Genomic DNA, 12,054 nt, shown 5'->3' on the forward strand with positions numbered 1-12,054 from the left:
CCTCCTCCTCCTCGGGAAGTGGCAGAGGACAGTCTGGACACTTCTCTAATCCCTGTACATCCCTCTTTCCTGCGGAGCTCTGGCTGCTTTCCCGGGAGAACCCGCGCTCCCCGCGAGGCTCTGAGGCTGCCGTGGGACCCCGCGCCAGCCCCGAGCAATTATCCACGGAGAGCTGGGCTGTGCTGATCATTTGTTAGCTCCGCACATATCCCTCCTAATTATAAATCTCAGCTGAGATTTGCATTTTTATGAAATGCTTGTGCTGGAAATCTTTATGGAAAAACGCACATATTAATTCCATCTAATCTCGGTCATTTCGGGTTCCGTGAGGAAGCGTTTGCAGGGAGCTCCAAAGCCAACAGCTCTAATTTTGCCGCTTCACCAGAGCATTCCTCCAGCTGAAGTCGGACATTTATCTCCCGAGTCGGAGCCGATGGAGCCCTGCAGAGCCTCCAGCCTGCTCCTGGGACACTGAGCCACGGCCAAGCCCTTCCAGGGATGCTCGGGGCTCTGTTTGCTGCAGGTGTGGGATGGAGGTTCAGGAGTTCAGGAGCCACCCCAGCCCCATCAGTGTCACTGCATGAGCCATGTCCCACTCTCCAGTTATTTTCTGTTTTATCCACAGCAGTGCCCAGAAATGCTGAAACCCAGCGTGTGAGGCCTCAGCATCTTGTGCAAATGACCTTCTCCCCTCTGCTGGGGACTCCTTAAGTGGCCCTGTCCCACCTGGGGCTCAGAGACAGTAATCCATCAGCAATTTGTATCCCCTTCCAAATGCCTTTGTCTGGAGCCAGAGGGGAAGCAGATTAACTTCTCCTCCCTGAAATATGGCTGCGGGATGCAGGGGAAGGGAGAAGGCAAACGAGCACAGCAAAGTTAAGCTGTCTGCCCAGAGCCGGAGGCTTAGCGGCGCAGATTACAGCAGCAGGTGAGGAGCAGCCCTGCCTCGCCGTGTAGGCTGCAGAAATCCTGTTAAACTGCAGAGGAGGGTTAGGCACAGCTCCCGGCCTGGAAGGGCTGAGCTGGGAGGCACAGCGGGCTGAGGCACGGCGCAGGAGGAGAGAGGCTGGGGGCAAGCTCAGGGAAAGGTCAAGAGCTTTACTTCTTGCCTTTAATAATTTATGAGGTGCCCATCTTCAAAGGAAGTGGTGTCAAGGACAAAACCACGTCCACGGAGGTGTCACCAACCGGGCAGTGGGTGGGTGCTCCTGGGAGCAGCGTCCCTGTGCCCTCCCTCAGCACCCACCCAACCTGCCTGCTGGGGCCACAGGGGCCCGTGAAGTTTCTGGCCATTAAGAGGAAGCTAACTAGCTAATTAGTTAATATTTGATCCTGTGTGTCCTGAGGTCTGGCTGAAGGCAGTGCCATCACCACCACTGACCTTCGAGGGGGGGGGGGACACTGCCTTTGCTGCCTCCCTGGTGTGTGGCCACGGTGATCCCGGGGTGACACCTCCGCAGGTGGCCCCTGCACCCAGCACAGACCTCGGGGGGCAGTGGGTTTGCCACAGCACCCTCTGCCCTGGCCATGCCACAGCTGCCAGGGTGGCAGAGGATGCTCTCAGACAAGAAAACTCTCACCATCCTCATCCTCCTGTCGGCGGCACATCCCCGGAGCCCAGCCCAGGCTGCGCCGGTGCTCCCGTTCCCTTTCCTGCAGAGCCCAGCCAAATGTTCACTTTTTTCCCAAAGAAAACCACACCGGAGGGCCCCCTCAATTTCCCCCTGGGCCACACGGGGCCAGGAACAAATGTGAGAGCTTTCCAAGGCCGGGAAGTGCTGCCCAGCTCCGGATGCACAGGATTGCCAGATGAGCTTTAGAAAAGCAGCAGAAGTTTTCCAGCTTATCCACAGTGAATCTCCGGTCCCTGCGAGGTTTGTCCTTCACTAGGAATTAGAGACGAGTTTCCAGTGCTTTCCTGCACCATCTGCCCCAGCCGTAGTTGGAATGCAGGGTTTTACTCCGGCAATCAGTAGGTAATCCTGTCAGCATCGCTTAGAGAGCCCGGCTCTGTCCTGCCCATCTGATGCTCAGTGCAGCAGAGGGAAAATCACCGCTCCCTCTTGAAAGGAGGGGAGAAATTAAGGTTGACTTTGGCACAGGAAAACAAGCAATCCAGAGATGACAGTGTGCCACAGGAGCTTAAAATAAGCATCAACTAATTCAAACAAAAACAAATCTGCATTGAAAACAGCCTCTTCCCCAGACCACATTCCCGCTTTAAAGTGCCTTTGAAATCTCCCCGGCGCATTTACAGCACGCTCCCCCTCCGCCGCTCCCGCTCGAGCTGCCTTGCTGTCTGCTGGCAGGCAAATGAGGGCTGAAGCCTGGAATGATGTTTTCTTATTAGTGCACATGCAAATACTAATAAATAGCTCCCCACGCTGCGCTGGCTCCCGTGCCCCGAGCTCTGCCCCCGCTCCCGCTGCCCCCTGCTCCGTCCCAGCTCCTGGCACCCCGGGCTCTGCCCAGTCCCCCTCCCGCAGGCAGGCCAGGGCAAAGTGACTTTCAAAAAACCCCTCAGCACATTTATTAGCTGAGGGCAGAACCCAGCTCCGCTCTGCAAGGGGCATGACCCAGGCTGAGCTCCAGCCCTGACCCTCCTCATCGCAGCTCTGCCGAGGTGAGGGGCTGCCAGCCCCGCCAGAGCAGCTTCTCCAGCAGCAGCAGCAAAGGGAAGCAGCAGGAAATCAGGCAGCCATCCTCTGGTGGAGCTGATGGACCTGAAAACTGCCTGCAAGTGGGGATATTTGGGCCTCCTGGCTCTTTGGTCCGTACGGGCTGCAGGGCCCGAGCTGGTGCTGCTGTTTGCCAGGCTCTGAAGGAGCCAAGGCTGGCACAAGCCACCAGCACAGGGCTTGGAGCAGCCTGGTCTAGTGGAAGGTGTCCCTGCCTATGGCAGGGGGGCTGGAATGAGATATCTGTAAAGTCTCTCTGACCCAAAGCGTCACGTGATTCTGTGGTTCTGTGATTTTCCTTGCTAGCTCCAGGTTTTGGAGCAGATTATGAATTGTTTGATATGGAATTTCAAATGATCACTTAAGTAGCTAATTAGCTCGTAGCAACTTTGAGCAACCTGGGTGTAGTGTGTATTTAAGTGTTTAATGCCTTTTTTTCCCTCTCTCTCTTCCTTTCTAATTGGCATTTAATTAAAAGAATAAATAAAAAGAAGAAAAGCAGCTTTGCCTGGGCTGCTTGGGTTTAAATATTAAACTGCTTGGGTTTAAATATTAAACAGTTTGGGCCCTGCAGCTGAGGGGAGGCAGAGGGGGGTAGCACTGGTCCCCAGAGGGTCAGACCATGTCCCCTGCTCCTGGGTGGCCAGGCAGCACCTCTGGAAGCATCAGTCCCAGCCCTGCCTGTGTTTGCCACAGTGGGTGAAGAGCTGCCAGGAAAAGGCAATGTCCCCAGGTTTAACTTTGCACATCTCCACCGGAGTTTGGGGGGATTTGCTGCCAAAGCCCAGCCAAAGTGCCTGCCCGTGCATCCGGAGAGCCTTGATGGGGCTAAGCAAACCCAAAGTAACATTTGAAAGCTGGAAGATGAAAGTAGATCACAGGGCAAAGATCAAACAATCTAGAACCTCTTCTGAGCCTTTTAGTGCTGTGGATTATTAGCATTTGAAAGTGAAGAGCATTAGTGGAAGCAGAGGATGGGGGGCCAGGGCAGGAATTTCTGTTGTGCAGAGAAGTGAAGCAAGTGACAGCAAGGGGAAGGATGCAGATGATCCGGATTAGGGAGGGTCCCAGCCAGGGCAGGCTGAGCTCGGCAGTGGGGCAGTGGCCCGTGGCCAGGAGGAAGGGGACTCGTGAGCCACGGGCTCCCTTCCCTGGCTCCTTGGCACGGTCCTGCCCTCCTGCCCACTGCCCGCGGCGGTAATTGAGCGCGATTCGGCCGGAGGAGCCCCCGGGCAGGGCACCGTGGGCACCCCAGCAGCCCCGGTACAGCCCCGTGACCCAGATTTCAGGTGCTGGGTTCCGAGGGAGGCAGAGGTGTGTCTGTAACAAACAGCAAAGCTGTTCCCAGAGGGATTTGCTAATCCAGGAGATTGCTCAGCGCGGTGTAACCACCCAAGGGCTCTACACTCAGCTCTGACTAAATGCCCCATAAAATCAATCCAGCTTTTTCACCACTTTTGACAGGGTGTTCTAATATTAATCTACTCCCCTTGTCAGTCAGCTCTGCTAACAAAGGCTCCAATGATCTTTAACCAGGCACAAGAAACCCTACACAGGTGGGTGGACAGCTCCTGCATTCTTCCAGATGGAAAAAAATCCCACCCTTTGCATTGGTGAAGAGTTTGCATTGCTGCCAAAAATAATCATGCTGTAATTATTATTGACAATAAAGCGATGAAGACGCGAAGAGCAGCGGGGCAAGGCTGGGCCCAGGCAATGAACACATTTCACCCCTCACATGCCGCGGGGAGGGGCGAGCAAAGCCAGGGCCGGCCTGGGGAAGATGCTGGGGAGGAGAAGGTGCAGGGCCGGGCGGTGCCAGTGACCGACAGTGCCCGGAGGCACGGCAGGCTGATGAGCGCCCTGCTCTGCATAGCCCCGGGGGAAACTGAGTCCTCTCGGAGAACGTGTGCAGCGCCTGCCCCTCTGATCAAGACTATTCCCTTCCTCCTGCAGTTTCCACGTCTCTGCCTCTGACTCAGGGCGAGCTCATCCTCCTGACAGTTCGACAGACACCTCGGCAGACACCTCTCCTCTCTCTCGCTGTAATTAGGCAGGTCCAGAGGCTGTGGGTCCTGGCAGGATGGAACTGCTGTGCGGCCAGAGGGGCTGGGAATGCTCCGTCCCCCTGCCCGAGTGCCCACTGCCCTCACACCCAGCCCAAACCCAGCCCTCCACCAGCTCCACGCAGAGATTCGGGTACCGCTGCCTTCCCCCAAATCGATTCCTCCCAGCGAGGTGTGACCCCCATGGGGCGGGGGCTGCCAGACCTCATTTGGAGGTGTCAAACAGGCTTGGTTTGGTGCTAGATGTGTCTTGAAGTCTAATCACAGACTGTGGCCAGATTTTTCCAAGCAGAAATAGGTGTTTTCTCGCGTCTGCCCTTCCCTCATGCAGTCGCAGGCAGCTGCATGCCCCCAGCTTCACGGAGCATCCCTCACCTCAAACAAAACATCACAATGGACACAGGGCAGAGCTGGGCTGATTCCAGCCCCGGGCAGTGTTTATCTATTTATTTTAATGCATTTTTTACCAAGGAACCTCCCGTGTTTGTGCCAAGTGCGTGACGGCGAGGCAACTGCCTGGGGCTGGAGTCAGGTCCGCAGCCTCTCCCGCCCTGCCGTGGTTTTGCTGATGTTTTGATGACTGTGCTGCAGCCAGGGCTCGGCTGCCGGGGCTGCTGGCTCTGCTGACTCAGCGCCAGCACCGGGGACTGCAGAGGTGGCTCTGGTGAGGGGGACATTTGGCCAGTGCCTGGGACATCAGCAGAAAATCCAGCTCGCCATGCTCCCACCTCAAGCCCTCCCGCTCCCATCCCAACCTCGGGCAAGGCTAGGGCAGATTTTCCAGCAGCTCGAACACTGCTGAGCCCTGCGGGGCCGAGCACTCGCGCCTTGCCTCTGCTTCAGCCAGGCAGAGCAGATCTTTAAAGGGAGATGCTGGAAACTGGAGAAGGAAAAGGGATCGTGATCTGATCTGGCGGTTAACGAACCCCAAACTCGGCCAGATCCTTCCCTGGGATTCATTATGCAGCAAATGGAATCACAAATACTTAGTCATAATTAACGTCTCGCAGGCATTGTTGGGAAGTCACAGCGACGTGGCCCGAGGAACACCCTGATGCTGCAAGAGGGGGTCCTTCAAAACTAAATGGTATGAGCAGCACTGAGCATAATATTTTGGAGTGTCCTGAAGAGGGTCCTGCTGTAATATTAATCTCTCATTTTTTCCTGGATTGTTCTTTGAAGTACTTTTCACTTCCTTCTTTCTTTTCCTCCTCTTCAGTGTTTCGGGCTACAAAGGGATTTCTTAAAAATATTCTTATATTCGTCTACAATATAAAAGCATATTTTACCATAACTTTAATTTGATGAACATGCCTTATTATCACAAATAAATGCCAAACATATATATTAACATGCATTACAATAATTTCAAATAGTGATATGGAATTCTTAAAGTTAGAGAAATTTGGAAGAAACATGGCATATAGTTTAATAAATGTGGCTAAAATGTTGAAGACATTGTATTAGAGTTATATGCGTTTCAGATGCTCTGACCCATCATAGTACCTCACTGTAAATCTGTAAAAACCTCTTTGAAGACTTTTTATTTCTGTTAGACATATCCTGGAATGGCTGATCCAATAAGGAATTAGGCAACAATATCTCATGCAAAGTCAGGAGATAGCCAGGATGTTCCAAACAGGTGCAGTGCTTTGTTTCGCATCCCCCCTCGACACAACTCCTGATTCCGTACCTTGTGACATGTGAACGCTCTTGGAAAATGGATTATCCCCACAGCTGCTCACCGCCATGGCACAGCCTGCCCCAGCGCCTCTGTGCCCGCTGCAAAGCCTCATCACCCCCCTTCCCCTTCCAGGAACGCCGTGGGGAAAGCGTCACTCCGGGCAGCGGGGAGATGAGCTGGGCTTTGAGAGCAGCTGGGCAGAGTTCTGCCAGGGCCAGCCCAGCTCAGGGGATCCCGTGGATTGAGCAAGGCTGAACGACACTGCAGCTTGCCTTATCCAGCGGCAGGATGGCAGGAGGGAGCTTGGGAGAGCTGCAAACCCAAAGAGAGGACACATTCAAGGGATTTATCCCGGCCTGGGGGGACCTGCTCCTGCAAACCCCCGGGAGCTGACAGCCCCAAGGCACAGCCCCAGCCAGCCCAGCCCAGCACAGCGTTGGTTACTCAGCAGCAGAGGAGCCACGTTGTGTGTCCTGTCTTTTTCCAGCACTTGGCACCACTCGGACCACGCCATCCCTGCTGGGACCCGGGCAGGAGCGACCCCACGAGCGTGGCACGGCCCTTCCCCTGGCCCGGTGTCGCAGGGACGTCCTTCCTTCTTTCAGGATTTTTCACAGAGTAACACAGAGGAAAGAAAGAGAAAACAATTTCTATTTCTGTGGAATGTGTGTTTGGAGAATTGCTTACCTGGGGTGATTGCTTGATTGGATCCAGGTGAGGATTGTTTGAGCTGGTGACCAATCCAATCCAATCCAATCCAATCCAATCCAACCCAATCCAATCCAATCCAACCCAATCCAATCCAACCCACCCCAATCCAATCAAATCCAACCCAATCCAGTCCAACCCACCTGGATTGTGGCTGGACTCTCGCGAGAGGGTCGCGAGTTGTGGGTTAGTTAGATATGGTAGTTAGAAAAGTAGGTTTGTAGTTTTAGTGTCTCCTTTAAACAGTAAATTAATGTATTATGGCATCGTTACAATAAAGAAATCATTCAGCCTCCTGCACTGGAGTCACACATCAGCATTTCTCCCCACCGGCTTCGCCTGCGTTTACAAGAGCCCGGGCCGTGGGACAGGCAGCGCTCAGTGCCCCAGCTGCTGTGCCCTGCTGTGCCCTGCTGTGCCATGGGCCCCCAGCCCCCCGGTGGGCTCCCAAGGACCCCCTTAGCAAAGCACCACTCACCTCCCCCCGTGGTGGGCAGCGCGCCGTAATGGAAGTTTCAGCTCAGGCAGCAATGACTTTGACGTGCAGAATTACATTCTATTCTGGCCAAATTAACTAGGTAATGCCTTGCATTAGTGTAAAATCCTCCATCAAAGCATGAAGGCTGCCGTTAAAACCACCCAAGGCCAAAATGTGTGCTGGTGAGGGAAGAGGCCCGCTCAGTTCGAAGGCCAAGAGGAGGATTTTTCCGCTGCTTTGCACCTGGTGCTTTGCACCTCGCTTTTTTGGGCAAAGCAGGGCTGGGGATTCAAGCAGCTGGGCTGGGGGGTCACGGCCCTGCCTGGCCCTGCTGGTTCTGGGGGTCCCACTCCCTCTTTGCTGTGCCCCAGTGAGGAGCCATGGGACACACAGCAGTGGGCAGGAGCAGGCCCCGCCAGTAACCTCTGGCAACATCCCCTCAGCAAAGGGAAAGGGAAGAAACTGCAGAAGAACCTATTTGTTTAGCAATTATGGCTGAAAGAAAAAAATGACTTGGTCTAATTAGGCCTCTCTGAGTACGAGAGGCCTGCAAAATAAACCCCACTTCACTACTGAGGCCTGTGCGAGTCCCTCTTGCACTTTATGTGCTTAAGGGGAAGTGTGGAAGGTCAATATACTATGTAAATTTTCACAAATTTCGCTAAGCTAAAATGATTACTCTAATGTGTATGCAAATTAGCTTAATTGATAATGACTTCTCTGGTAATTTTAAAGGGGGGGGGAATTATTCCAATTGTGACAACCCTCTAAAGCGTTTCTTCGCTCAAGAAAGAAATGATATCTTGACAAATTAAAGAGAATATAATGAAATCAGATTAATTAATGCTAAGACCAATTAGGAGGCACAAAGAGAGAGGGAGAGATTTACAGAAGCAAAATTCGCTAGAGAAAGGCTACGAGAATTCATCACCTTTCAAGATGTTTATATCCCTTCATTTTCTTTGGAGCAATGAGTTCCTGGCCAAGACGAACGCTTGGCTTTGCCCAGGGAGGGTTTGGACAAAGGAGGGGGAAGGAACAAGTCTGGAGGTGAGGGTGCAGGCAGCAGACTGGCACCACCAGACCTCTGAGAGCCTCTCCTGGCGCCAGCCCAGCGCCCACCACAGCCCCTGAGCCTGGCACACCCCACCCACGGGGCACAGGGAACATTAATTACCCCGAAATGGGAGGTGGCACCTCCAAACGCGCCGAGCCACCGCCATAAACCTCGCGCGGAGCCATAAAAATAATTACCAGCAACACCGTGTGTAATATCCTTCTGTGTCATCTCTCTCCTGTTGGTAATAAAGCTCCCTACCACATTAACTGCGAGGGAGGGCCCGTTATTCACCCTGTAATTAGAGCGTGCTGGAAAACTCTTCCTGTGGAAGGTGCTGTGGAGGGGGACACTGGGAGCACTGGGGTGTGGCGGGGTCCCTCAGCAGGTGCTGGGGAGCTGGAGGGGTTGGCAAGGGGCACCCAGGGATCCCACAGTGGGAAACCCCCCAAAGCCTGTCCTGGGACCCCACAGAGGATCCCCCTGGATCCATGCTCTGGGATCCCTCAGGGGGCTGCATTCCCCAGCCCGGCTCCATCCCCACCACCCCCTGGGCACACACGGAGCCTGGCTCACACGCTGAGGTTGGGGCTGGGGGCCCCACTGTTTGTAGAAGAACTCCACATGGCTTTTACAGGCTGCAAACTGTATGAAAGTAAATTAACTTTACTTTTAAATCCAATTCACAGCCCTCATCTCGCAGCCCTGCTGATCCCCTGCTACCCACAAACACAGTGGTCCCATAAACACCCCGCCTGTCTTTCCACTGGGGTTTGTTGGCCACCCCCTTTTCTCTCTTTCTCTTTTGTTGTCATTTTGTCACCTGCAAAGACAAGCGGCAAGATGAGGGAGAAGCTGTGCCGTGATCTCTCCTCGCTCCATTTTCCTGGGCGATTTGTTCAACTTTAAAACATTAAAGGCAGGCTGGGGGGGCTGATGTGTTTTTTTCAACTTTGTCTCTCATTTGTTAATTGTGCTCATCAGTGAAAATCATTCGTGGCAGAGCCGGGGGAGAGAACAAACCCGAGGAAGGAGCTGATCATATGCAGAGGAAATAACTCAGATGTGAAAATACTTCAGCCGGGGAGATTGCGCTATTTATTCACACAAGTGTCCCGCTGTGCTTCAGAAACGCCGTGATTTAATGAGGTGCTGCCAAGGTGTTTGTTATTATGGAATCCCATCCCTGGGTCCTCTCCCCACGCGCTGAGGAGAGGCCTGGCAGAAGTTCTGACTCGGTGCCTTATTGAGGACTAGAGAACCACAGGACCACCAAAAGACCTCCATAGAGCCCAAGCTGTGACTGATCCCCACCTTGTCACCCAGCCCAGAGCACTGAGTGCCACCTCCAGTCCTTTGGACACCTCCCTGGGCAGCCCCTGCCAAGGCCTGACTGCCCTTTCCATGGAGAAATTCCTGCTGATGTCCAGCTTGAACCTCCCCTGGCACAACTTGAAGCCATTTCCTCTTGCCCTGTCCCTGTTCCCTGGGAGCAGAGCCCGACCCCTCCAGTTGTCCCCTCCTGTCAGGAGTTGTGCAGAGCCAGAAGGGCCCCCCCGAGCCTCCTTTTCTCCAGGCTGAGCCCCCTGAGCTGCTCCTTATGGCACTGGCTCTCTAGACCCTTCCTCAGCTTCACTGCCCCTCTCTGGACCCACTCCAGCACTTCAGTGTCTTTCCTGGAGTGAGGAAGGAAAGTGAGATTTGGAGGCTCTTCCGTGCGCCTCTTGAACCCACTCCAGAGCTCCACTGCACGAGCCAAGCAGGGCTCGTTCAGCGCAGATGCCGAGCGCGAGGCACGCAGAGCTTCGGGAGGCGTTCTGGGAGCAGATGTTCCTGCTCCCTGCCTCGCATGGAGCAGCCTGGCGAGGGGGGCACGGGGCAGCCAGGGCTGCCGGGCTCTGCCCAGACCCTGCGCGGTGCCTGTGGAGGGGACTGGGGGCTGAGCAGCCCCTTGTGCTGCCCCAAATCCCCCCTCGAGCCCGGCAGGAGGATGCACATCCCCAGCGCGGCTCCCCGGGACGAGCAGCGCTCCTCTCCGCCTGCCAGAGCACCACGATTACTCCGAGGCCGAGCGGCGCTCACCGAGAACGTCTTCCAAGTTTCATTTTCCTCTGTAATGGAAAATGCAAGAGCGAGATTTCAGCCTGTGAGCCCTTCTCTGAAAAAACAAATATCTTTCCAGCGCTGGACAGCCTGCCAATCAGGCACAAAATTGCTGGCTTCTCTTTCTCCCCTGAAGGAATGCCTCTGCATACAAAGATACCAGGAAAACTTCAGGGCCGAAGGATAAAAGGCCCTTCTCTGCCTTTCAGAGAGTGATTTGCAATGCATTGCTTCAGCATAATTTCCCATCTTCAGCACTCACAAAGGAAGCTCTGTTGCTATCTGAGAGTTTAATAATTTCTCTCCCCTCCACCTTGCATTTGGAATGCATCTTCCAACACCTCGACTCCTGCTCTCCAGCTGGGCTGCAGCTCTGCCCACACTCTCCCTCTTAGGTAGAGCTAAAGTAATAAACCCACAGCCTTAACATTCAAAGGACATCCTAAACCCGGGGGCGGGCAGGATGCTCGGCTGGAGCAGGGACACGGCACGGGCAGCCCGGGGCCACCAGCGCTGGCACTGGAACGAGCCCCCAGGAGCTCCATCCTTTGGTCCCACCACAGGTCCCTCTGTGGTCAGAGCACGCATCCCCCATCCCAGGGCAGCACTGGGCCCATCCCCACGGCATCTCCCACATCCCTGCTGCACCAGCCAGGACCAAGCTGGCTGCAAGGTTTGTCCTCCTGGGCTTTGGGTGACGCCAAGCAGTTCTGAGTGTCCTGAGAGGGAACTCATCACCACCTGCGCTCAGCCCGGAGAATTTGCATAAGTTATTCCCCAAAGCCTGCAGTCCCCACAGGACATATTCTTTATCCATTTAGCCAGGAATGCAGCTATTAAGAGCCTGCAGACATACAGCATTTGCAAAATTAGCACAAGAGGCTCCAAATAATCCATAAATCCATCTGTTACACGAGCCACGTCTGATCATCTCTTTTCCCTGTAGCTTTCCAAGGGGAAACGCTACAATTCCTCCAGCAATGGTAGCAACCATTTTGTGTGTTCATGCACAAACCCCCATTCCCCAGGCTGGGAGAGGTGAACCAGGAGACACCACGCTGAAATCTGTGCTGCTCCTCAGCCAGGGCCCGCGCAGGGACCTCTGCATTCCAGCATGAAACAAATGTCTCTTGGCTCTCACTCACCGGTGCCTGACCCTTTTATATCCAAACGCATGCAAAGGCTTCTCCCGTGCCAGGCAGGACTATTTCCACAGCCACGGGGGGAAGAAGCTGCTCCATTATTTATCAGCACAGTCCTACAAAGTTTGGCCCCAGCCC

Source organism: Vidua chalybeata, chromosome 23 (genome assembly GCF_026979565.1).
Source record: "Vidua chalybeata isolate OUT-0048 chromosome 23, bVidCha1 merged haplotype, whole genome shotgun sequence".
NCBI lineage: Eukaryota > Metazoa > Chordata > Aves > Passeriformes > Viduidae > Vidua > Vidua chalybeata.